This window comes from Arachis duranensis, chromosome 7 (genome assembly GCF_000817695.3).
Source record: "Arachis duranensis cultivar V14167 chromosome 7, aradu.V14167.gnm2.J7QH, whole genome shotgun sequence".
Lineage (NCBI taxonomy): Eukaryota > Viridiplantae > Streptophyta > Magnoliopsida > Fabales > Fabaceae > Arachis > Arachis duranensis.
Window position 1 is genome coordinate 49,685,537 of NC_029778.3, and position 27,781 is coordinate 49,713,317.

The window sequence follows — 27,781 nt, forward strand, 5'->3', positions numbered from 1 at the left end:
AAGTTTTGCACAAGCATCAAGGCAAAGCTGCATTCCCTGCACGCAAGAAACTAGAATGTCATTGATAGTTAATTCCTTGCATTTAATAATTACATTAATATAAGAGTTTCTCTCACTAGAGCCTAAACAAACAGCAATGCATCAATCCTCAGAACAGGAAACCTTGGCATTTGCTAAGTATTGTTCTTGAGAACAATAAAATAAATATGCATACCTCATTAATCATTGGGGTAGACCATTCCCCAGTAAATGTAAGTTGAGTAATTTCATAGCGAGAAGGCATGCATGTAATCATCAAGCTTCCATCTTAGGAGTTTTTCTCCTAAAAAATAGGATCAATGACAAGATTCTTATTGAGACAGGATTGTAATCATTAAAAAAAATAAAAAAACGTGTAATTTTTGGGGGGAATCAAAACTAAGTAGAAGATTGCAGAAGATCAAGTTTGATAGTAAATCAAAATTTCATTTTTGACTAAGCTAATCCTTCTAAGGAATTTGACATATTTTGGACTCTGGTAGTGAAATTCAAACCTTGGTTCTGAAAGAACAATTAACATAACTTAATTTTTATATTGCTTTTAGGTAACTTATATTTAGAAAATTATCATCCTTAATTTCTAACCATTGAATAGATCATCTCTTATCAAGTAAAAAGAAATACATTATGAAATGAAAGCTTACCGCTGCCAGATTCTAGCACCAATGCAAAAACATCCACAATTGTCTTGGGAAAAAACCTAAGCATCATGTGATAATCATCTTCATTCAGCAAAGAAGGTGCAGTTTATGTGATCATAGACGTAGCCAATTTGAGATTTAACAAACACCTCATTCAACATAGCTATTTCTAAATAAAATCAATTTATCAGGATTTCAAATATATACATTAATATCAAAATAAAAGAGTGTCACGAAATCAAAGTTCAAAAATTAGCAAATTAATTTATCAGGATTTCAAGTAAAAGAATAAACAATTCATCAAACACTTGGAGTGCTTAAGAATTTGAAACAACATTATCCATTAAGAGATAATAAAACTCATCGAATATTATATCACATAATAAAACATTCAGAATCTGCGAATGAAAAACAAAAAAAAAAAGAGGAAAAAGAGAAGGAGAACCATAAATTGAGAATGAGTATAAAGAAGAGCGTACAGAAGGGATAGAATACCGATGGAGAACACAAGCGTCATTGGCGGGAAGGAGGCACCTTATTAGCTCGATCTCAGTAGCTTTATGGTAGAAGTAGAAAAGAGATGAACTCTAGCAGCAACGATGGCAGAAATGGCGGCGGAGGTGGCGACAAAGATGGCGGTGGAGATGTCTATCGCGAGCTTAGAGTTTCGGTTCCCTCTCGCTCTTCGGTTCCCTCTCTTCGAGTGACAATTGGATTTTGAAAGAGTTTTAATTGTGTGGTAATTAACAGTGGAGTTTATTGTTAGTTCGTGGGGTTTATCAAAATGTTACATATAAAGTATATTGGGGAGGTTTTTAAAAACACCCCTTAAAAAATACCCACAAATATATAAAAATTTTGTAGTGTCATGTATTATTAGCATTACCATCATTACCATATCAATTTTCTTTTCTATTTCATTGAATAATATGTCTAGGAGTTGCTAAAAGATGGAAAAGTTGTAGTTATAAGAGTTTTATTAGATGAATCAAAAGAAGGGATAAAGGTACTTGATAGAGATTAATGTGATCTTAAAAACAAAGATTGCAAAGTTGGTTGAGTTATATTATTGTTGTGTCGAAGGAGGTCAGAGGATATTAGTCTACAAAATACCTTGGAGTGTGTAGTTAGAAGATTAATTTTTATGCCTAGAAATATTATTACTAGGAATATAATTTCTTGAAATGGTATTACCAAATATATATTATTACCATGTTTGATTTGTAAAGAAAAATCCATGAAATATTGATAATATATCTAAAAATGTGTTAATTTGTTTGGTTTAAGTATAATGTGTTTTTGATTGGAGAATTATATATAGAGTATTCTCAAAAATTTTAAAATGAGAATATCTTATTTTTATGTTTGATTTAAAGTTGAAAAAAAAATATTTTTAGGCAACTTTTATTTCTTGGAATAGAAATATTGCTAATTTAATTCCCACATTCTTCCTTATTATCCTTAATTCCAAAGGGAATGGAATGTAAATAATAATAATAATAATAACAAAAAACTAAGTTACCCCTTTCATTTTAGCTCTAACTCTTACTTTTTTTTCTTGTTTCTCTTTTCAATTTAAATATATTGAAACTTGATAGGCAAAATTGTGATTTCTGATAATGGCATTCATGTTCGTTCTCTCCCTGGTAATGGCGCCAAAAACTTGGTGCATGATACCATGGTCCAAACATAACTTTACAACTTCGCACAACTAACCAGCAAGTGCACTGGGTCGTTCAAGTAATAAACCTTACGTGAGTAAGGGTCGATCCCACGGAGATTGTTGGTATGAAGCAAGCTATGGTCATCTTGTAAATCTCAGTTAGCCGGATAATAAATGGTTATGGAGTTTTTGAATAATAATAATAAATAAACAGAAAATAAAGATAGAAATACTTATGTAATTCATTGGTGAGGATTTCAGATAAGTGTTTGGAGATGCTTTGTCCCTGTTGGATCTCTGCTTTCCTACTGCTTTCCTTCAATCCTTCTTACTCTTTTCCATGGCAAGCTGTATGTAAGGCATCACCATTGTCAATGGCTACATCCCATCCTCATAGTGAAAATGGTCCAAATGCTCTGTCACAACATGGCTAATCATCTGTCGGTTCTCGATCATGTCGGAATAAAATCAGTTGATTCTTTTGCGTTTGTCATCACGCCCAACAATCGCGAGTTTGAAGCTCGTCACAGTCATTCAATCCCTGAATCCTACTCAGAATACCATGGACAAGGTTTAGAGTTTTCGAATTCTCATGAATGCCGTCATCAATTCTAGCTTATACCATGAAGATTCTGATTAAGGAATCCAAGAGATATGCGTTCGATCTAAGGTAGAATGGAAGTAGTTGTCAGTCACGCGTTCATAGGTGAGAATGATAATGAGTGTCACGGATAATCACATTCATCATGTTGAAGTGCAACGAATATCTTAGAACAGGAATAAACTGAATTGAATAGAAAACAGTAGAAATTGCATTAAAACTCGAGGTACAGCAGAGCTCCACACCCTTAATCTATGGTGTGTAGAAACAGCACCGTTGAAAATACATAAGTGATGGTCCAGGCATGGCCAAGAGGCCAGCCCCCATGAAAGTCATCAATAGTCTCCTAAGATGAATAATAGAATAAAACCGAGACCAATGATCTGGTCAAAGACACCTAGTACAATAGTAAAATGTCCTATTTATACTAGACTAGCTACTAGGGTTTACAGAAGTAAGTAATTGACGCAGAAATCCACTACCGGGACCCACTTGGTGTGTGCTTGGGCTGAGCTTGCTTTACACATGGAGAGGCTTCTTTTGGAGTTGAACGCCAAGTTGTAACGTGTTTTTGGCATTCAACTCTATTTCGTGACGTGTTTCTGGCGTTTGACTCCTGGATGCAACATGGAACAGGCGTTGAGCGCCAGTTTGCATCATCTAATCTCAAATAAAGTATAAACTATTATATATTTCTGGAAAGCTCTGGATGTCTACTTTCCAACACCATTGAGATCGCGCCATTTGGAGTTCTATAGCTCCAGAAAATCCATTTCGAGTGCTGGGAGGTCAGAATCCAACAGCATCAGCAATCCTTTGTCAGCCTTCTATCAGAGTTTTGCTCAGGTCCCTTAATTTCAGCCAGAAATTACCTGAAATCACAGAAAAATACACAAAATCATAGTAAAGTCCAAAAATGTGAATTTAGCATAAAAACTAATGAAAACATCCCTAAAAGTAGCTAGATCCTACTAAAAACTACCTAAAAACAATGCCAAAAAGCGTATAAATTATCCGCTCATCACAACACCAAACTTAAATTGTTGCTTGTCCCCAAGCAACTGAAAATCAAATAGGATAAAAAGAAGAGAATATACTATGAAGCTCAAAATATCAATGAATATTAGTTCTAACTAGATGAGCGGGACTTGTAGCTTTTTGCTTCTGAACAGTTTTGGCATCTCACTTTATCCTTTGAAGTTTAGAATGATTGGCATCTTTAGGAACTTAGAATTTCATATAGTGCTATTGATTCTCCTAGTTAAGTTTGTTGATTCTTGAACACAGCTACTTTTATGAGTCTTGGCCGTGGCCCTAAGCACTTTGTTTTCCAGTATTACCACCGGTTACATAAATGCCACAGACACATGACTGGGTGAACCTTTTCAGATTGTGACTCAGCTTTGCTAAAGTCCCCAGTTAGAGGTGTCCAGAGCTCTTAAGCATACTCTTTTTGCTTTGGATCACAACTTTAACAACTCAGTCTCAAGCTTTTCACTTGGATCTGCATGCCACAAGCACATGGTTAGCCTTGATTTAGTCGCTTAGGCCTGGATTTTATTTCCTTGGGCCCTCCTATCCATTGCTGCTCAAAGCCTTGGATCCTTTTTACCCTTGCCTTTTGGTTTTAAGGGCTATTGGCTTTTTCTACTTGCTCTTTCTTTTTCTTTCTATCTTTTTTTGCCAAAAATTTTTTTCGTAAGCTTTGTTCTTCACTGCTTTTTCTTGCTTCAAGAATCAATTTTATGATTTTTCAGATTATCAATAATATTTCTCTTTGTTCATCATTCTTTCAAGAGCCAACAATTTTAACATTCATAAACAACAAGATAAAAAATATGCACTGTTCAAGCATTCATTCAGAAAACAAAAAGTATTGTCACCACATCAATATAATTAAACTAATTTCAAGGATAAATTCGAAACTCATGTACTTCTTGTTCTTTTGAATTAGGAACATTTTTCATTTAAGAGAGGTAAAGGATTCATGGAATTATTCATAGCCTTAAGACATAGTTACTACATACTAATGATCATGAAGTAAAGACACAAAACATAAACATACATATAGCATAAAAATCGAATAAAATAGAGAAATAAGAACAAGGAATGAGTCTACCTTAGTGATGGTGGCACTTTCTTCTTGAAGAACCAATGATGTTCTTGAGTTCTTCTATGTCTCTTCCTTGCCTTTGTTGCTCCTCACTCATTGCTCTTTGATCTTCTCTAATTTCATGGAGAATGATGGAGCGCTCTTGATGTTCCACCCTTAATTGATCCATATTGTAACTCAAATTTTTTAGAGAAGTGTTGAGTTATTCCCAATAGTGGTTGGGAGGAAAGTGCATCCCTTGAGGCATCTCCGGGATTTCTTGGTAATGAGCTTCCTCATGCGTCTCTTGGGATCCATGAGTGGGCTCTCTTGTTTGCTCCATCCTCTTCTTAGTGATGGGCTTATCCTCCTCAATGGGGATGTCTCCTTCTATGATAACTCCAGCTGAGTAACATAGATGGAAAATAAGATGAGGAAAAGCTAGCCTTGCCATGGTGGAGGACTTTTCAGCTATTTTGTAGAATTCAAGGGAGATGACTTCATGAACTTCTACTTCCTCTCCAATCATGATGCTATGGATCATGATGGCCCGATCCACAGTAACTTCGGATCGGTTGCTAGTGGGATAATGGAGCGTTGGATGAACTCCAACCATCCTCTAGCCACAGGCTTGAGGTCCAGTTTTCTTAATTGAACCGGCTTGCCTTTGGAGTCTCTTTTCCATTGAGCTTCTTTCACACATATGTCCATAAGAACTTGGTCCAACCTTTGATCAAAGTTGACCCTTCTAGTGTAGGGGCGTGCATCTCCTTGCATCATGGGCAAGTTGAATGCCAACCTCACATTTTCTGGACTAAAATCTAAGTATTTCTCCCGAACCATTGTAAGATAATTCTTTGGGTTTGGGTTCATACTTTGATCATGGTTCCTAGTTATCCATGCATTGGCATAGAACTCTTGAACTATTAGGATTCCGACTTGTTGAATAGGGTTGGTCAGAACTTCCCAACCTCTTCTTAGGATCTCATGTCGGATCTCCGAATACTCATTTTTCTTGAGTTTGAAAGGGACCTCGGGGATCACCTTCTTCTTGGCTACAACATCATAGAAGTGGTCTTGATGGACTTTGGAGATGAATCTCTCCATCTCCCATGACTCAGAGGTGAAAGCTTTTGTCTTTTCTTTCCCTTTTCTAGAGGTTTCTCCGGCCTTAGGTGCCATCAATGGTTATGGAAAAACAAAAAGCTATGCTTTTACCACACCAAACTTAGAATATTGCTCACCCTCGAGCAAGAGAAGAAAGAAGAAGAAGAAGAAGAAGAAGAAGAAGAAAATATGGAGGAAAGGGAGAAGTGTTTGGTTTCGGCCAAGGTGAAGAAGAGAGGGTTGTGGTGTGTGAAAATGAAGACGGATAGAGGGGTATATATAGTGAAGGTAGATGGAGTAGGTTTGGCTATTTAGGGTGGGAAAAAAATTTTGAATTTTGAAGGTAGGTGGGGTTTATGGGGAAGAGTGGATGGATGCGAGTGGTGAAGAGGTGATGGGGAAGAGAGATTGAGGTGATTGGTGAAGGGTTTTGGGAAAGAGGGTTTATTGGGAGGAGAGATTCAGAGATTGAAGTTGTTGGGAAGTGTGATATGGGGAACAGTGTTATAGAATTAGGAGGTAAGGTGGAAATATGTTAGGTGTGGATCCTGTGGGGTCCACAGATCCTGAGATGATCCTGTGGGGTTCACAGATCCTGAAGTGTCAAGGATTTACATCCCTGCACCAATGAGGCGTGTAAAACACCCTCTGCATGCAAGCCTGGCATTCAACGCCAGATTGATGCTTGTTTTTGGCGTTGAACGCCAGCTTCATGCTTGTTTTGGGCATTCAACGCCCATTTGCAGCATGTTTCTGGTGTTGAACGCCAATTCCATGCTTGTTTTTGGCGTTCAGCGCCATCTCTCCTCAGGGGTGTATTCCTGGCATCTGAACGCCAGGATGCTTCTTATTTCTGGCGTTCAACGCCAGATCCATGCTCTATTCTGGTGTTGAACGCCAGCCAGATGCTCCTTACTGGCGTTTAAACGCCAGTAAGCCCTTCCTCCAAGGTGTGCTTTTTCTTCTGCTATTTTTGATTCTATTTTTAATTTTAGTATTTATTTTGTGACTCCAAATGATCATGAACCTAATAAAACATAAAAGAACAATAAAAGAAAAATAAAATTAGATAAATAAAAATTGGGTTGCCACCTAATAAGCGCTTCTTTAATGTCAATAGCTTGACAGTGGGCTCTCATGGAACCTCACAGGTGATCAGGTCAATGTTGTAGACTCCCAACACCAAACTTAGAGTTTGGATGTGGGGATTCAACACCAAACTTTGAGTTTGGCTGTGGCCTCCCAACACCAAACTTAGAGTTTGATTGTGGGGGCTCTGTTTGACTCTGTACTAAGAGAAGCTTTTCATGCTTCCTCTCAATTGTTATAGAAGAACACCCTTGGGTTTTAAACACAAGGTAGTCCCCATTCAATTGAAGGACTAATTATCATTTGTTAACATCTATCACAGCTCCTGCTGTGGCTAGGGAAAGGTCTTCCAAGGATGATGCATTCATCCTCCTCCTTCCTAGTGTCTAAGATTATGAAATCAGCAGGGATGTAAATGCCTTCAACCTTTACTAACACGTCCTCTACCAATCCATAAGCTTGTCTTACTGACTTGTCTGCCATTTGCAATGAGAATATGGCAAGCTGTACCTCAATGATCCCCAGCTTCTCCATTACAGAGAGTGGCATAAGATTTATGCCTGACCCTAGGTCACACAGAGCCTTCTCAATGGTCATGGTGCCTATGGTACAGGGTATTAAAAATTTGCCAGGATCTTGTCTCTTTTGAGGTAAAGTTTGCTGAATCTATGTATCCAGTTCATTAATGAGCAAGGGAGGTTCACCTTCCCAAGTCTCATTACCAAACAATTTGGCATTCAGCTTTATGATGGCTCCTAGATATTGAGCAACTTGCTCTCCAGTTACATCTTCATCCTCTTCAGAGGAAGAATGGTTTTCAGAGCTCATGAATGGCAGAAGAAGGTTTAATGGGATCTCTATGGTCTCTATATTACCTTCAGATCCCTTTGGGTCTTCAATAGGGGGCTCCTTCTTGCTTGAGAGACGTCCCATGAGGTCTTTCTCATTGGGATTCATGTCCTCTCCTTCCTCCCTAGGTTCGGCCATGTTGATTATGTCAATGGCCTTGCACTTTCTTTTTGGATTCTCTTCAATGCTGCTTGGGAGAGTATTAGGAGGAGTTTCATTGATTTTCTTACTCAACTGGCCCACTTGTGCCTCCAAATTTCTGATGGAGGACCTTGTTTCACTCATGAAACTTAAAGTGGCCTTAGACAGATCAGAGACTATGTTTGCTAAGTTAGAGGGACTCTGTTCAGAATTCTCTGTCTGTTGCTGAGAAGATGATGGAAAAGGCTTGCTATTGCTGAGCCTATTTCTTCCACCATTATTAAAGCCTTGTTGAGGCTTTTGTTGATCCTTCCATGAGAAATTTGGATGATTTCTCCATGATGAATTATAGGTGTTTCCATAAGGTTCACCCATGTAATTTATCTCTGCCATTGCAGGGTTCTCAGGATCATAAGCTTCTTCTTTAGAAGATGCCTCTTTAGTACTGTTGGATGCATTTTGCCATCCATTCAGACTTTGAGAAATGATGTTGACTTGCTGAGTCAACACTTTGTTCTGAGCTAATATGGCATTCAGAGCATCAATTTCAAGAACTCCCTTCCTTTGAGGCGTCCCATTATTCACGGAATTCCTCTCAGAAGTGTACATGAATTGGTTATTTGCAACCATGTCAATAAGTTCTTGAGCTTCTGCAGGCGTTTTCTTTAGGTGAATGGATCCACCTGCAGAATGGTCCAATGACATCTTGGAGAACTCAGATAGACCATAATAGAATATATCCAGAATGGTCCACTCTGAAAGCATGTCAGAAGGATACTTTTTGGTCAGCTGCTTGTATCTTTCCCAAGCTTCATAGAGGGATTCACCATCTTTTTGTTTGAAGGTCTGAACATCCACTCTAAGCTTGCTCAGCTTTTGAGGAGAAAAAAACTTAGCCAAAAAGGCCGCGACCAGCTTATCCCATGAGTCCAGGCTATCTTTAGGTTGTGAATCCAACCATATTCTAGCTCTGTCTCCTACAGCAAAGGGGAAAAGCATGAGCCTGTAGACTTCAGGATCTACTCCATTAGTCTTAACAGTCTCACAGATCTGCAAGAACTCAGTTAAAAACTGGTAGGAATCTTCTGATGGAAGTCCATAGAACTTGCAGTTCTGTTGCAGTAGAGCAACTAGTTGAGGTTTCAGCTTAAAATTGTTTACTCCAATGGTAGGGATTGAGATGCTTCTTCCATCAAATTTGGAAGTAGGTGTAGTATAGTCACCAAGCATCCTCCTTGCATTATTATTTTCGGCTGCCATCTCCTCTTCCTTTTCGAAAATTTCTGTAAGGTTGTCTCTGGACTGTTGTAATTTAGCTTCTCTTAGTTTCCTTTTCAGAGTCCTTTCAGGTTCAGGATCTGCTTCAACAAGAATATTCTTGTCCTTGCTCTTGCTCATATGAAAAAGAAGGGAACAGAAAATAATAATAGGGATCCTCTTTACCACAGTAGAGAGATTCCTTTATGTTAGTAGAAGAAGAAGGGAATAGAAAAAGGAAAAGGTAAGAATCCAAATACAAGGGTGAAGATAGGTTCAGATTCTTTGAGATGAAGAGAAGTGTTAGTAAATAAATAAATAAATAGAATAAGATGAGGGAGAGAGAATTTCGAAAATAAATTTTGAAAAAGAGTTGGTGATTTTCGAAAATTAAGAGAGGAAAAATAAGTAAAATTAAAATTTAAAACAATTAATTAGTTTAAAAAAAAGAATTTTAAAAAGGAGGGAGAAATTTCCGAAAATTAGAGAGGGAAAAGTAGTTAGGTGGTTTTGAAAAAGATAAGAAACAAACAAAAAGTCAATTAGTTAGTTGAAAAAGATTTAAAAGTCAATTTTTAAAAAAGGTAAGAAGTTAGAAAAGATATTTTGAAATCAAATTTTTGAAAAAGATATCATTTGAAAAGATATGATTAAAAAGATATTTTGAAAAAAGAATTGATTTTTAAAATTAAAATTTAATTACTTGATTAAGAAGAAACTAAAAGATATGATTCTTAGAATTTAAAGATTGAACATTTCTTAACAAGAAAGTAACAAACTTCAAATTTTTGAATTAATCACATTAATTGTTAGTAAAGTTTTCGAAATTTTGAGATGAAGATAAGAAAAAGATTTTGAAAATTAAATTAAAAATTTTCAAAAAATAGTAAGAAAAATGAAAAAGATTTGATTTTTGAAAAAATTTTGAAAAGATAAGATTTTTAAAATTGAAAATTTGACTTGACTTATAAGAAATAGCTAAGTTTAAAAAATTTTTGACTAAGTCAACTCAAATTTTCGAAATTTATGAGAAAAATAAGGAAAAGATATTTATTTATTTTTTTTAAAAATTTTTAATGATGAGAGATAAAAACATGAAAATGACTCACAACACGAAAATTATGAATCAAAATACATGATGCATGCAAGAACACTATGAATGTCAAGATGAACACCAAGAACACTTTGAAGATCATGATGAACATCAAGAACATATTTTTGAAAAAATTTTTATGCAAAGAAAACATGCAAGACACCAAATTTAGAGATCTTTTATGCTTAGACACTATGAATGCAAAAATGCACATGAAAAACATCATACAACACAAAATAAGAAAATTTAAAGATCAAACAAGAAAACTTACCAAGAACAACTTGAAGATCATGAAGAACACTATGAATGCATGAATTTTTGAAAAATGCAAGAATAAGATGAATATGCAATTGCACCAAACTTAAAACATGACACTAGACTCAAACAAGAAACACAAAATATTTTTTGATTTTATGATTTTATTAATTTTTTTGTATTTTCTTTTATTATTTTTTTTCGAAAAACATATAGGAAAAATAAAATAAGAAACTCAAAATTTTTAATAAGAATTCCAGGAATCTTTCAATGTTAGCCTGAAGCTCCAATCCAAGGGTTGGACATGGCTTAATGGCCAGCCAGCTTTAGGATATAAATCAGACATACAACAGCTGATATTTCAATTAACTTGCCTCTATGCTGATGATTGAAAGCCTCAGTCCAAAAGAATTGAACATGGCTTTACAGCCAGCCAGGCTTCAACATGCTTCATGAAATACTAGAATTCATTCTTAAAAATTTAGAATAATTTTCGAAAACAGATGAGAAATTTTTGAAAGATTTTTTTGAAAAATTCTTGAAAATAAAACAAAAAGAAAATTACCTAATCTGAGCAACAAGATGAACTGTCAATTGTCAAAACTCGAACAATCCCTGGCAATGGCGCCAAAAACTTGATAGGAAAAATTGTGATTTCTGATAATGGCATTCATGTTCGTTCTCTCCCTGGTAATGGCGCCAAAAACTTGGTGCATGATACCATGGTGCAAACATAACTTCACAACTTCACACAACTAACCAGCAAGTGTACTGGGTCGTCCAAGTAATAAACCTTACGTGAGTAAGGGTCGATCCCACGGAGATTGTTGGTATGAAGCAAGCTATGGTCATCTTGTAAATCTCATTTAGGCGGATAATAAATGGTTATAGAGTTTTTGAATAATAACAATAAATAAACAGAAAAATAAAGATAGAAATACTTATGTAATTCATTGGTGAGAATTTCAGATAAGTGTGTGGAGATGCTTTGTCCCTGTTGGATCTCTGCTTTCCTACTGCCTTCCTTCAATCCTTCTTACTTTTTTCCATGGCAAGCTGTATGTAGGGCATCACTGTTGTCAATGGCTACATCCCATCCTCTCAGTGAAAATGGTCCAAATGCTCTGTCACAGCACGACTAATCATTTGTCGGTTCTCGATCATGTTGGAAATATAATCCATTGATTCTTTTGCGTTTGTCATTACGCCCAACAATCGCGAGTTTGAAGCTCGTCACAATCATTCAATCACTGAATCCTACTCGGAATATCACAGACAAGGTTTAGACTTTCCGGATTCTCATGAATGCCGCCATCAATTCTAGCTTATACCACGAAGATTCTGATTAAGGAATCCAAGAGATATGCGTTCGGTCTAAGGTAGAACGGAAGTGGTTGTCAGTCACGCGTTCATAGGTGAGAATGATAATGAGTGTCACGGATCATCACATTCATCATGTTGAAGTGCAACGAATATCTTAGAACAGGAATAAACTGAATTGAATAGAAAATAGTAGAAATTGCATTAAAACTCGAGGTACAGCAGAGCTCCACACCCTTAATCTATGGTGTGTAGAAACTCCACCGTTGAAAATACATAAGTGATGGTCTAGGCATGGCCAAGAGGCTAGCCCCCATGAACGTGATCAACAGTCTCCTAAGATGAATAATAGAATAAAACCGAGACCAAAGATCTGGTCAAAGACACCTAGTACAATAGTAAAATGTCCTATTTATACTAGACTAGCTACTAGGGTTTACAAAAGTAAGTAATTGACGCAGAAATCTACTTCCGGGGCCCACTTGGTGTGTGATTGGGCTGAGCTTGAGCTTTACACATGCAGGGGCTTCTTTTGGAGTTGAATTCCAAGTTGTAACGTGTTTTTGGCGTTCAACTCTGGTTCGTGACGTGTTTCTAGCGTTTGACTCCTGGATGCAACATGGAACTGGCGTTGAGCGCCAGTTTGCGTCGTCTAATCTCGAATAAAGTATGAACTATTATATATTGCTGGAAAGCTCTGGATGTCTACTTTTCAACGTCATTAAGAGAACGCCATTTGGAGTTTTGATGCTCCAGAAAATCCATTTCGAGTGCAGGGAGGTTAGAATCCAACAACATCAGCAGTCCTTTGTCAGCCTTCTATCAGAGTTTTGCTCAGGTCCCTCAATTTCAGCCAGAAACTACCTGAAATCACCGAAAAACACACAAACTCATAGTAAAATCCAGAAATGTGAATTTAGCATAAAAACTAATGAAAACATCCCTAAAAGTAGCTAGATCCTACTAAAAACTACCTAAAAACAATGCCAAAAAGCGTATAAATTATCCGCTCATCAAAACTCTATCAGACTTTTTCTGCTTTTTCTCCAAATCAGTGGAGGTTTCATTGATGCTACCGCCACTAGCACAAGCGCTACTGTTATTCTAAACAAAAAGTCCGTCTCTTTCTGATGCGTTTGCATCTTTAGTGTTTTTCTCTTAAAATTTCATTCAATAATCTAAGAATTATTGCAAGATAAATAATAATTTCATGGTTAATTGAGCAATACTTTGAGTTAGTGTGAATTTATTGATTACAGGAGAATTTAAAAGAGAATTGACAAAGATTAAAGAAAAAGGAGGCCATGAATCACTTAGAGCAAGAAGGAGAAGCAACTCGAAGGGCACTCTAGACCAAACAGAAAGCTCCATGGACACAAAGTGTTGAAAACAAGCTTCACATGCAACGTGAGAGAGCAAACGTGTCACGCCAAACCAACAATGCCCTCCTAGGGACACTAGGTCCTTCAACGTGGGACATGAGAATAAGGACATGGCACTTGAAGGTCAAAACAGAAAGTAAAGTATGGAAATTAAGCTCAGCCGTGCAACATGGGAGCAAAGGCATCCAATACCAAAACGGAATGTGTACGCACAAGTTGCAAAATGTGCTCAACTATACGTACGCATGACTCATGCGTACACATTACCCCCATTTCAACGTGGGACGTAGAATCATAGCCTTGAGACGTGAAGACATCAACGTAGGATGTAGAAGTGTCATGTATACACATCTAGCATGTATACGCACAACAAGAGAATTATGAGGTGTCATGCGTACGCATGAAGCCATTACAAGAAAATGAAACATTTGTAACAAAAAATTTGTATCAAATTTAAAATTGTTACAAATTATAATTTTTTTTATAACAATAATTAGTTATTGTTACAAAATAAGAATATTTTGTAACAATAAGAAAATTTGTTACAAAACATTTCAATATTTTGTAACAACTTAATTTCTTTTGTTACAAATTATGTTAGCTTTCGTATCGAATTGTTGTTTTGTTACAAAATATTATAATATTTTGTAACAAAAGATTATATTGTTGCAAAAATTCAAAATATTTTGTCACAAAATATCTATTTGTTTCAAAAGCTCTAAATATTTTGTAACAAAAAATTAATTTGTCACAAAATACAATATTTTTGTAACAAGTTATTTATTTGTCACAAAATTCAAAGATTTTTTTATAACTAATAAAAAATTTTGTTTCAACATACTAAATGTAAGACTTTGAATTTTTAAAAATTAACATAATAAGTTATTTATGATTTATTATATTTATTTAAGATTTTATATTTAGAGATTTTTATATATAAGTTGAGTAAATTCTTATTTGTTATTTAGAGTTCTTATAATTGAAATTTTAAAATAATTAATTTAATTAAATATGTAAAAATTTATAATTCAATAATATCTTTATATAATTATTATTAAATTAAATATAATTTTCAGTTATTATACTATTCTTATCCTTATTTTTATTAAAAATATTTAAGTTACCCAATCTCTAACCCTATCTTTTTCTTACACTCATAGCACACCAATACAAGCGTATACACAGACACAGGCATAGAGAGAGAGACCCGAGGAAGTGAGGGAGTCGTGGGGAAGAAGAAGGAAAGGAAAGGGGGGAGGCCGGGCCGCTACTGGCGATCGTCGCGCAACCTCCGTCGCGCTTTACCGTCGGTCACTGCTGCTGAATCACCATCAGAAACAGAACCATGGAGAAAAGGCTATCAAGACGCGAAGAGAGAGAGTCCGCGAGAAGAGGGAGGCCGCCCGCGTCCTGTCACCGCCGCTGGAGGGAGGCCGTTCGCGTCCAGCCCGCCGCCATCGAGCCCAAAGCTGCCGCCATCGGACGAAGCAGAGAGAGTGAAAGATGCGATGGAGGGGTGAGGGAGGAGTAGCCACTGCTGTTGCCAGGGCTAGCCGCCAGAGCCATTGTCGTCGCCGCTGAAGCTAGCCGCTAAGGAGCGTTCTGTCATCGTGAAACTTGAAAGGGAATGTCACTGCCATTGTTACCGGTAGCACTGTTCCTATTCTGGTTCCAATTCCTTCATTTATGAGACCTGTAACATTTTCTTCCTTGCTTTGTTACCATTTTGTTCCTCTGTCATATTTTCGTCCTAATTATGTTAGCATATTTTATTCTAGTGTTGCTAATTTATCTCCTAAACAATTATGATTGGTGCTGAGATCATTGTTGCTGCTGCTCCAAGAGGAAAGTTGTTGCTACTAGGAATTAAAAACAAACGAATGGTTTGCTGCATTCAATTACCGAGTTTTGGCTAATTGAGGTAGGAAATTTTATTTTGAAATTAACTATTTTAATTTATGAATGCCATGAAAGTCTAGGATTTAATTTATTAGAACTTCTGATTAGGGATATTGTTTTTTATTATCAGAACTTATGAATATTAGGGCTGTTGATATTGTTCTGTGTAGTTTTTTTCTGATTTGTTGCTTGTTTTTTTTACTTGTTCTGATTAGTAATTTAGTATTACTGGAACTTCAAATTATTACCTGTTTTGTTTTTAATTTGTTCTTAATTTTGTTGATGCTAGATTGATGCCCAACAAAATTCATTCATAATAATAATTATTTAAATGTTCATACCATCGATTGAGTTATTACTCTTGAGTTGTTACCCATGATTGAGTTCATATCACCATGAACTGTTGATGAATTCTAACAGAGCACAAAATAAAAAATGTTAGTGAAACCACCAAAGATATTTGCCTCTTTATTGCTGGCATGGGACTTTATGCGGAGTCTAAAAAGGTATGTAATTTCCGTCATCCAGCTTACTTTATGATCCTTGCGCTTGTTTTTGGAATTCAGTTTGAGAGGTTTATGAATTATAAAATTGTGGCAAGTGGCAGAGAAAACCTAAAAAAGATAAAAATAAAAGATGTTTGTTGCAAACTACTTGAATGTTGTTTTTACTACCTAGGGTGTTATTATGTTATAAGCTTAACTATGTTATGATCTTGGTCAAGTCCCCTTGTTAATTTGACATATAGTCATATAAATAAGGTGGCTAGTTCAATCTCTTGTACAGATTGTATAACTGAATTGCAAATTTGACCATTTGGATCTTAAATTCTATTCTCATTATCAGATTTTAGTATTTTGTTTTTACTGAATATTATGTTCTTTTAAATGGCATTTTCTACATTTTGAAGCTGCAATGATCTCATGCCATCGCGTGAAGCAGAGAGAGTGAAAGACGCGATGGAGGGGTGAGGGAGAAGTTGCCTCTGCTGTTGCCAGGGTTAGCTGCCAGAGCCATTGTTGTCGCCGCTGGAGCTAGCCGCTAAGGAGCGTTCTGTCATCGTGAAACTTGAAAGGGGATGTCGCTGCCGTTGTTGCCAGTAGCACTATTCCCGTTCTGGTTCCAATTCCTTCATTTATGAGACCTATAACATTTTCTTCCTTGCTTTGTTACCATTTTGTTCCTCTGTCATATTTTCGTCCTAATTATGTTAGCATATTTTATTCTAGTGTTGCTAATTTATCTCCTAAACAATTATGATTGGTGCTGAGATCATTGTTGCTACTGCTCCAAGAGAAAAGTTGTTGCTACTAGGAATTAAAAACAAACGAATAGTTTGTTGCGTTTAATTACTGAGTTTTGGCTAATTGAGGTAGGAGATTTTATTTTGAAATTAACTATTTTAATTTATAAATGCCATGGAAGTCTAGGATTTAATTTATTAGAACTTCTGATTAGGGATATTGTTTTTTATTATCAGAACTTGTGAATATTAGGGCTGTTGATTATTGTTCTGTGTAGTTTTTTTCTGATTTGTTGCTTGTTTTGTTTACTTGTTCTGATTAGTAATTTAGTATTATTGAAACTTCAAATTATTACTTGTAATTTAGTAATTTAGCATTAATGGATATGAAACTTCAACGGAAACTGGTGTTTGCTTCTTTTGATGAATTACAATAGCTTAACTTTTCTAGATTTATCTTTTGGTGGGAGTACATTTAATCGAAATCTGCATCTACATATAATAAACCATTATCTTATTTGGAAGTCTGGGGATTAGATAGTGAGGGCTTTTTAATGTGATCCTCCAAACTCCTATCTAACTATCCATTTGTATGAACATTTTAAAGTACTATAAGTCTTGGAGGATTATATATTTATAATTATCCATTCCAAAGAAAGAAAAATCATCACTTAAAACACCCCCAGAATCAAAGAAAGGAAAATTTTAAAGATTAATGTTTTACTAACTCAATTACTACTGTTGTGTTTGCTTATTCTTTATTTGGAATTTTTTGTGAACTACAAGGTGGGAAAAGCACACTGGAAAACTGTCAAGTTTTACAAGTAAGGTGTCTCCGTTCCTCTCAGTTTCTCAATTTCTCTATTGAGAGCTCTTATAATACTTTTCTTTTATTTGATAATGTGCTTTACTAAAATTCTCTTTTGAAAATCCATTAGATAATAACATCATTCAATAAACGCAAACATATTTCAACTGAGAGCTATGTCTTGTAATGCTATAATGAAGCCCAGTAAACTGGTTATAAGCATTTACTTTTTCAGTAGTATGTAAATAATTATACTAATGTTATTGGGGTCATTCTTTAGCTTCTTGTCTTACCTAATACTTATGTTGACATTGATGTGAACACATCTATTGATCAGAGTTCTAAAAATTTGAACATCAAGATGTCAAAAGTTCTTTATTTTTGATTTACATATTAATCTTCATCATCTCAACTAGTTAATAGGTCTGAAACAAAAGATTAAGTAGTTTGTGAACACATCTATTAGGTCTGAGCCAATTCTTTTAAAAGCTTAAACTATTTTTTTAGAAAGGAAATGTGTTGCATGCCATTTAGAAAAAAATAATAATAAAATAAAAATTTGCAAGTGTCCTTATGATGAGTGCATCACTTCTTTTTATTACTATTATTTTTAATTAATATCATATTTCTGGCACATTAATTATTGACTACTTTGTATATAGAAACTATCAACTTATAAGTAAAAAAAGATTGAGGTTTAGTTAAACCTATTATAAAATATTAAAACTCTGAACTAATAAAGGAGCATATAATAGCACCATCCACTGACACTAGCGTCTTTTGATTACTTTTGTTGAAGATTCTTTGTATCTCTCATGAATTGGTAGCATTGGGAGAAAAGTGTTAGTTCTGTTATATATTGAAGTTTTATATGAGAGAAAAATTAAAAAGAAAAGAAAGAAGGATTAGTTGATGCAATGAATAATAATCATGTGGTGTGAACAGTAATTAAAGTGTTTTAATTATAATTGATATGAACCAATTCTATTTTTATGAAATTGGGTGCTTCTTCCAAGCTTGATTCAGAAATTCCTTTTGAATATGCAGAATGTTCCTTACTTGGGAAGCAATGCCTTGTATACTTGTAAGTTCATTGACTGTTGGTCATTATATTATATTCGTTCCCTTTCTAAATACTAAGTTCTTAATTACTTCTTAGAGTGATTCGCATTATTTAGGATTTTTCTGTTCTTGTATGGCACTTCAATTTATTTAAGATTTTATTAGACAATTTATATTATTATTTTTTTACTTAAGATTTTCAGGTGTGTGGCACTTATTAGAACTTCTCCATGAGAAATGAGAAAGGAGCTGTATGAACATGATGGAGTTTGTAATTTGTAGTTTACATTTTGGAGATTTATAATTCCTTGTTTTTCTTGTCTTATGTATCTATCTAGTTCATTAGGGTTCTTCAATGTGTCTTGTTAGTTTGTACTTTAAAGTTTTTATGTTGAAGATTTATAAAACAATCTTAGTTAATGAAAGATATTTGAACTATCTATGTTATTATATATTATATAAATGTTGACTTGTTGTAAATTAGTCAATATATTTTTTAATTAAAAAATAATATAATCTGATAAATTATGTGTGTAATTTGTATTAAAAAAATTATTACAAAATAAATAGTATTTTGTAACTAAAGAAAAAAATGTTACAAAATTAAGTTACATTTTGTAACAAAATTTTATGATAGGAAAAAATAGAATGTCAGCAAAAATACCTTGAAGATCAAAATTTGTTACCACTTTTGTAATGAATTTTGGTTTTTTGTATCACAAAAATTTGTTACAAAATATCATTTTGAATTGTAACAGTTCCGTTTTTTGTTACAAAAACTTTGTAACGGGACATACTGCAACGACCCCTTTTTTTGTTACAAATTTTTTTTTCAAAATTTCGATTTTTTGTAACATTTTTTTGTTACAAATATTACTTTTTCTTGTAGTGAGCATACATACGCACAATAGCTAGTTCGCATGGGATGTGAAATTTTGGACGTGCAACGCCTTGGAGCAAATAGAGGTCAAAATTGAGGGAAAAACAAAGTCACATACCACATGAGACTTTCCACGTCCAACGTGATCTATCCAGGGATGAAATAAGTTGAGTTTGAGTGGGGGCAAGCCATTGCATCTACCTAAGGAAACTCGTATCTCAGATATTTAAATGCACATTCCATTTATATCTTTAGATCATAATTCATCAATATCATAATCGCCATCAATCATGTATCAATCTCAACATTTATAGACATACTTTCATAGTCTTTTCTCATCATCATCATTTCTCAATATCATACTTCATAATCGTTTTCTTCAATTTGCTATCTCATCCCCTCAAATGTCATCCCTAACCTTTCTATCATTTATTACACTGGCTCTAGACTCATAACAGGGTTTAAAAGGCTAGAGGAATGATCAAAAGAACAAAAATTTTATTTCAGCCAAAACAGAGTGTCGCGTACGCGACCCCTTCGCGTACACGAGTTTCATCCGCGTGCACGAGAATGTTGAAACAGCATGCTGCGTACACGAGCATGTCAAAAAGGCCAATGTCACATACGCGAACCCGTGCTGTGGACACGAGAGTATTGGACAGAGTCCAATACTCATGTCGCGTGGCACCCTTACGTACGCATGCATACCAATTTTCAGAAAAAGCTGTTTTGTTGCAGAATTTATGTTTTTTCAATCAAATTTTAAACGCGCATAACTTTTTTGTTAAAAATTATTTTTCGACCATTCTTTGAACATCGTAAACTACACAGACTCAATTTTTATTTAAGATAAGTTTCACCAAATTTGAGAGTCCAAAAGCCAAGTTACAACGCGTCCAAGTTTGTTAAAAATTCTGTTTTTACCCAATTTATCTCAATCCTTTCTTTAACCGATTCCCCAATTCATTTCAATTTAAAACACTTCTAGTACCATTGTCAAACCTTCCTAACATTCAATTATCAACTCTTAATCATTTCTAGCCTAAAACTAATTCCAAATTCATTAATCACAATTATCATTCGCAAATCAAAATCAACGACTCATCAATACACAATTCCAAAATTTGACCACCAATTAGTTCATACATACACATGCATATATACACATTTAATCCACGAAATCCAACAATTTACGAAATCACACTTTTGGTCGATTTCTTTGCAAGATGAAACACCACCAAAAACCTCTTTTCACACGAGCCTCCAAATTTTCAACTCACCAATTGAGCTAGTCCCAGCCACCAAAACTCCAATTCAAGCACTCAAAATGCCAATACAACTTTTATCCACATGAATTCAATCTAAATTTCATATAATTTTATCAAAATTACACTAGGGTTTCACTAATTCTATAATTCACAAGAGTTTAGTAGTTTCTCACCTTACCCATGGATGATTAGGGCGAAACCCAACAATTACCCACTATTAGAGTACACCTAAATCATAAAAAATACAAAATTCTCCAATACCCATGAACTAAAATTACAAAATGAATGGAGTGAAGAACTGAATGAAAAATTGTGAGTTACTTACCACTTTATTTAGATAGATTTGAAGAGATCGATGAGGTGAATGCATGGCTGCAAACGGTGCGACGATCGAAATCCCGGATTAAAAGTTACGAGCAATTGAAATTTGGAGTGATTTTGAGATTAGTTTGATTATTCTCCTCCTCTCCTCAATATGAATTGCAGAAATGAAAGGGGAGGAGTGATTGTGTTTGTGTTATATATGTTGGGTCTAGGGCCCAATATGGACCCGATTCAACTGATTCGGCTTGTTGACCTAATTTTGGGTCAAAATTTTTAAAATTAGTGTTCTAATTCGTATTTTAAATATTTTTACTTCATCAAATTGTAAAATTTAATTTCTATTTTTTTGACTCATAATTAATATATCAGTTAATTATTTTTTAATTTATAAGATTTTACACCTGGATTTAACCCTTTTTCTCTAAACCACTGATATCCATCATATAATATTCAACATAACACGATATAAGTTAAATATAAGATTATCTAAACTATATAACTATAATCATTATCTATTCTATTAATATCTAAATAATTATTTTTATAGCAACTATTTTACACAATATCTATTTTAAATAATTAAATATAGTGAAATTATATAAAAAAATAACAACAAATTAACTTAAAAAGAAGAGAAGAGAAAAATTACTTGATGTTGATGAGATGAGAAAAAGAAAAAGTAAGATAAAGATGAAAAAAAAAGAGTAAGAGATTGACGAAAAGAGAAGATAAAAAGAGAAGATAAAAAAGAAAAAAAAAGAATACAGTAAAAATAAATTTAGTAGGCAATCACATTATATTGGTGGGCGAACTTCATAAAAATTGTTGAAGTTCGCCGAAAGCTTGGGCGAATTTCGTACAAAGCCCAAAATAAAAAGCGTATCCTAAAAAATAAAGTTCCTTTAATTTGTTATTGAAATTAAAATTTTATTTATTTTATTCAAAAAAATCCAAAAAGGTTACCAGACTTTAATTAATTAAAAAAGAAAAGTACCATTTAATTTATTGATTGCAAAAGATTACTACCTCTAAAAAGAGATATTTGGTTTTCATACAAAAAAAAAAAATCATGATTAGAACTATTATATCGTTAATTCGTTATATTATAATACTTTACTAATTCTAAAACAGTATAAAATTTTAGCGACCCAAAACAATTAACCCCTTGATTGAAGGGCATACCTTACCAACCAACAACTGATTGCATATTAAGGTGCCAATGCAAATGCAACACACAACACACCAAGTATATAAAATTAAAGGAATGAAAAAAAAATTAAAAAGAAGAAAAAAGTGACAAAATTAGCATACATATATAAATGGGTAACATGGGATGTTGTGGTCATATGGCGTCACGCATTGAGATTCGAGAAAAACCAACCCAACAATTCTAGTCGTTATGTTGTAGTAGTAATCGACCAACTTGCTCTGTTTGAGGTGCATGCAATGCAAATGGCAACTAACCAAACCATGAGAGCTAAATGTACTGAATTGAATGAGTTAGATCAAATCAACCTAACATAAACGATGGAACATGTCCCTAAGATAAGCTGAAACATCCTATTTGGCATCAAAAACTATACGATGAGTAGCCATCCATGTATATATTGTTAGGGGAGATGAAAATTGTGGTGTCTAAACGACCCACATATGGGAAGCTGTGACGGGATGCACCCCGGCCACCCATATAAATACACATTAAAATTTAACTATTATATATATTTTTTATAAAATTAAATTATTTAATAATTAATTTTTAGTATACACGTATCATTATTTATAATATATACTCTATATAACTAGTTTGGGTTGACTTAATAGATAGTTTATTAATTTGCTTAAGTAAATGCAAGATGCCTTGTATATGTAAAACTCTAATTCGTGATAAGTTAATTTTTAATTTGTCAGATTAAAAGAGATCATGAATACATACATATATATATATATATATGAAAATGGATTTTCTCCAGATTTTTTAACACTTGACAAAATATTGTGTGATCTCTCATATTTAATTCTATAAGTGAGACCAGAAATAAATAAGAGAAAAAATATAATGAATGATTAAATTAAACACTGCATATCATCCAATTTTTTTTACTGGAAAGGATCCATTTCCTATATATATATATACTCTGTAAGTTCTACACCTACAACTCACATCATTTAAGTTCTACACCTACAACTCGCATCATTGTTGCTCATGACTAATACATACGTTCCCATTTGTTCCTTCAAATTGGACAATTATTTGAATATTTTCGTCATAAATTCAAACGCAACAATATAAGAAGGGGAAACATGTTAACAAAATTGAAATGTTTAAAATTAGATTCGAATTTTTTTTTTGGGTGACTAAATTAGATTCGAATTTGATATGCTATAAAAGTAACTATGTATAGAAAATGACAAAAAGTTTGTTAATTGAGTTCACATATTAAAACTTTTATTAATAGAACGCGGCAAAAATTCTCTGTTGTATTCTATACACACTATTTTGTCATATTACAATGCCTAATTGGGAAGAACTAGATTTTATAGTTTTTCAGAAGACGATAACACCTAATTTATTGGGTAAAAAATTACTTGAATTTGAATAAAGTTTTTTTTATGTAATTTTAATTAGTTTTGTTTTTTTTTTTATTTGTGAAAATTTGTGAATTCTATGAATTTTGTTTTTAATTTGAATATAATTGATATGGTAATCATAATAAGTTTTATTTGAGTTTTCTTTTTACATTAGTTAAGGCAGGATGCATCACAACGAGCTATATATAATGATTGGTGGAATAAAATTGGAGTCCTTCGAAAGAAACTTATCTATAACTTTTATGTTAAAACACATTTCTTAATTTTCAATGATTTTAGGTGGGATTGACAACTAAAATTATTGTAAAAAATGTTTCTAATATTATCAAATCCAGATCTTTTCGTACTAATTGGATCATAATTTATGTTATAGATATTCAAATGAAGTATTTAAAATTAAGTATATTAATTTGGATAACCTCTAAAATATTAAAGATAAATCTAATTGAATGATATTAAAAATCTAATATCCAGATTTTTAAAATGATATACATATGTTTATATAAAAACAGAAATAAAAATCTTGCATATGTGAATATTTTCATCTACTCAAATGATATACATATGTCTATATAAAAATAGAAATAAGAATCTTGCATATGTGAGTATTTTCATCTATGCAAACAAAATTAAACATGTATCACTAAAATTACACGTAGAGTCATGATTTCGGGCCTCCAAAGACCTGAATGCACTATACTTTCAAGAATAAAAGAAAGAAAATTAAAGGAAAATAGTAGGGGGAGTTAGTATTAGGTTTGTATATTTTTAGGTTAGTTTTAGAAAGAGAAAAGCTCTTTTTTTTGCTAGGATTAGGATTTATGTTTAGATTAGATTTTATTTTAATTTTTGTTAGTTCTTGCAAGATTCAAGTTTAGTTACATCCTTTTCAAGCTCTCTTTTGATTTACAATTTTTTGTTTATACTCTTTTTATTTCATGATTTGAATACTTGGTACTTTGAATTTTAATTTGAGTTTAATGAATGAATTTTTCTTGGGTATATTGAATTTATCTTTTTTGATATTGGTTTTATGTTATTTTCATATTTGGTGATCTTATCTTTATTTTTTATTAATTGCAAGTTTATATTTTATGATAAGAAAAAAAAAAACAGGAAATGATTACAAAAGAGTATGACAATCTGAGTTTGGGAAGTCAAACTAACTAAGAATGTTCAACATGATTTGAGTCACATTGCTTGAGATTTTAGTCTAGAGGACTATTATGGGATCCTTATACTTGACAAAACCTTGAAGAAGCAATAATATAAGAAACAATAGGGAAAAAAAAGGGGTAATAAGAGAAACCAAAGACTCTGAGCACCATTGACTAAGGAAATTAAAGAAAAATAAGCTCAAAGAGCATCCTAGTCAAGTGCTTATGGTACTTATATATCAAGCCAAAAGCGTGAAGAACAAAGCATCTAGAAGTCACGGTTAAACACAAGGTGCAAAGCACCTCCTAAAATGAGAAAGCCAAAGGCTCTGAGCACCAATGGTGGGAAAGAATGAAAAGACAAAATAAGCTCAAAGAGCTCCCCAACTATGTGCTTGTGGTGTTTCTGTGTCAAGTAAAAGTTTGAGACAAAACATTTAGAGTCACAGCTAGACTCAAGATGCAAAGTCGCCAATGCACTTAAATAGTGAAAAGAAAGTAAATAAGTGTGCTTCAAGGTGATGATCCAAGGGAGGACCCTATAATCTAATCCGGACAAAATCCTTGGAAGATTATAATCAATTGTGTTGAAATGTGCATAAATGAAACTGTTAATCAGACTCATTTAGAATGCAATCCTTTATTCCTGTATCTTAAGGTTAAGAAGTTTGAATTAAGCCATGATTCTTTGTTTACTTGAGGACAAGAAAGATCTTAAGTTTGGTGTTGTGATGCGTCCGTATCATTAGTGTTTTTCCTTCTTAATTTTAATTGATTTATTAAGATTTTCTGTGGATAATCAATGAATTTAAGGTTGGAATGTATATTACTTTGCTCAGTTGAATTTCATTGATTACAGGAAGTTTTAGAAAGAAAACAGGAAGAAACATAATAAAAAGGAGGATGGAGAGCAAGCAGAAAGCTTGAAAGATACAGAAAGCTCCCTGAAAGATACAGAAGGCTCCCTGGAAGAAGAAAAGGTGAGGGCATGCAATGCTGGAGCTTTCACATACTACGTTGGGACATTTCACATGCCACGCATACGCATGACCATCGTTTCTCACGTAGTACATTGGAGATTCCATGTACAACCCAGCTATCACGCGTACACTTACACCACACGTACGCGTAAACCAAGGATATTTCGGCAGGCACGCGTACGCCCAGAGCACGCGTACGCGCAAGTAGAGTTTTGCGTAGTACGTGGTACCACGTACAATGCTAGTGCAAGTCGATAAGGTCAATTTGAGGAGAATTGGCTCACGTACAATGGAGCCTGCTTCACGTTGCACGTGAGCCCACAAGATGCACTCCAGAGCCAATTTCTATGCCACGTATAACGTGACACATACCACGTACTACGTAGGCTTTGAAGATTTTTCTAGGAGCTCAAACCAAGTCCATTCTTCCTCCAAATTCTCAAATTCTCAACCCTTTGAATAATCAATCACAAATCCGTAGATGATGACAGTTATTGAAGATCACAAGCAATCAAGGAAGAGATCTTCTCAGTGGAAAATAATTAGGAAAAAGATTTAATTCTCTTTGTTTTTGAATTTGATTTAGAAGTTTGAATTTTAATTTTCTGTCTTTTAGGGTTAGTATATGAGGGAAGAGGGTTCTAACCTCTTTTTTCTTCTTTGACACTTTGCGGATTTTATTTCTTAAGGATTTCACGACAAACATGAGTTTTTAATTCTTCTCGGTTAAGGTTAGGAGCTTTGTTAGTTCTATGGATTAATGCAATAACTTTTCTACTTCTAATTGATGCAATTGATTCCTCTTTAAGAAACAGTTTTCGTTCTTCATCTCAAAGGGTTTGAATATGTTGAAAAATAATTCTTTTCTGACTTGAATTTTCTTAATCTCTTGGAAAAGTAATTAATTGAATTAAGCTTGAAAACCGATTCTCATAATTCTCAAGTTTTGAAACTGGATTGATAAGTGACATAAAATCAACTAGATTAAATTCTTATGAATTGTATGGTTTTATAAATCAATGGAAGTTCTTCAACTCTTTTCTTAATTAAGTGACTAAGGGATTAGCGTTTAATTAGGTTAAAGGGAAATTTATATAACCAAGGGATTGGTGTAACACCCTACCATACAGAGTCTTATGCTTAAGTCATAATTCAGAGATGGCAAGGTATTACGACCTCTAAAATAAAAATTTAGTACGTATAGTAGTATGAATAATTGATTATAACTAGGAGCCTTTGTAGAAAAAGGGGTAAACAAAAACCGCCACTCAAAAGCGCAACACTCCGATCGAAAACATAACGAACAAGAATAATCCATCGCGTGATTATATATATACAAAAGAGTGTCAAAAACAGGAATATCAAGACTCAGGATCCGGATGCGAAGATAACCGGTCCGAGCATAACAATATATACATATGATAAAATAAGGAAAACCCCAAAGGAAACCCAAAGGGACACAAATACAGAAAACCTATTCTCCAAAATCTCCCATAAGAGGAGTCATCACAGTTTGAATTATTTAATGGAGATAAAAGTATCTAAGCAAAACATATAAACCAAAACATAGCCCCGAGAACAAAGGATCTTCGCAAGTATAGAAGTCTCCAGCATGCCTCAGCGGGAAACCTCACGTCCTGCATCTGAAAACCACAAAATCCGCATGGGTGAGAACCAGAGGTCCCCAGCAGGTAACAGCTTCCACATATATAATACATAATAATAGAGGAAAGCCGAAGGCAATCCTAGAACTTCCTCCAAATAATATCAACGCTTATAAACAAGCTAAACCATAAAGGGCATCTGACTAAAGATACTTCAGTCTAACTAATACTTCCCTTTCCAATTCCTTCAAACCTCCCAACCACCAACAGGAGTATAATGTAACAAACACAGTTATATCAAGCAAGAAATATACAATTAGGAACAAGTAAGGCATTTAGACAATTAGCAAGTAATATGCAGTCAAATAAGCAATCTCAAACAATTCATATAGTATGCATATGATGAATGCCTGTCCCTAGTGGCTGATGATATCATCT